Here is a 1,288-nt window from a genome sequence, read left to right on the forward strand (position 1 = left end):
AAAACTCTTAAGTTGCACACACTGCACACCCAGATGCAGACATAGGTATGAATTCACAAGCACAAAAAGTCAGCGGAAGGATTGTGAGCACCGACAGCGATCCATCAACGTTGAACCCATGTAAACCTATATGCTGTGTAACCCTAACACCAGATATGTCACAGAGCTGTCTGCCGTCTGTGCTCTCCCACTGTCTAAAGCCCACCACCTGAATGTTGCAGGACCTTTCCAAAACACCTACAGTAAATCACTGACTACACAAACAGGCCTGCTGTATAATTTATGCCTATTCAGCTCCTACTTTTGTGATTTAAAGCGATTGCTTCAGCAGAGCGGCCTCCAGGTGCAGCTCTTCTCCCACGCATATTCACAGCAAGTAAATCCGTCGCATGCACACTGATCACAGGAAGCGTGATGTTGGTTTTCAGGATATCTGACACACAGGGAGTTAGACTTTAGGAGACATAACTTTTTTTTCCAAGGATAATTTTTATGTGACAAATGGCATGTGAGGGATGGGGAGCAGTTTTTCCTCTTTTCCCTGCTGAAACTTTGACTTCAGCATAATTTTCTGTTTCTGCATGTTCAGTTTTGAGCAGCAGTCAAAACTCTTCTTTTGGTTCAGCAACTGATACGACAGAAATCTATTGATTTTGGAAAACATAACGGTGCTGGAGGAAGGGGCATTATAGTTGAACAAAATAGCTTTTGTCTAAAGTTGAATTGAAAAAGTATTCACTCACCATCAACTTTCTCACACTTAGTCCAGCCACATACTTCAATTTATTTTAATGTCAATGTTTATGCAGTAATTGATTGGTTATAATATTTTTTTTCATAAATAACAACCTAACATGTTTGCTACAATTGAATTCAAACACACAAAATATGTATTTTGTAGAATCACCTTCTACAAGTTTGTTCCCATGTCGCTACCAAATTTATATATATAGATTTGAAATTTCCAACCATCTTTTTGTTGTTGTTGTTGTTACAAGTTCTCTTAAGCTCAGTGAGATTGGATAGAGAGCATGAGTGATTATTTGTCTTCAAGTCTGGCTGCAGATTCTGCATTCAGACTGGGCCAATTCAATCGACTGAACAGGCTTTGATCTAACCCAGTGTTTCTCAACCTTTTTCGGGCCAGCGCCCCCCTAGCCTTTATCCAGGTCCCTCACCGCCCCCCTCCAAAGAATTTGTAGATTACTTTGCACTGACAATTATTTTATCATCAATGTTACTATCATTATTGTAGATGTTTTGAATCGGCGCACCGATTATGTTTTCC

Source organism: Poecilia reticulata, linkage group LG22 (genome assembly GCF_000633615.1).
Source record: "Poecilia reticulata strain Guanapo linkage group LG22, Guppy_female_1.0+MT, whole genome shotgun sequence".
Classification (NCBI taxonomy): domain Eukaryota; kingdom Metazoa; phylum Chordata; class Actinopteri; order Cyprinodontiformes; family Poeciliidae; genus Poecilia; species Poecilia reticulata.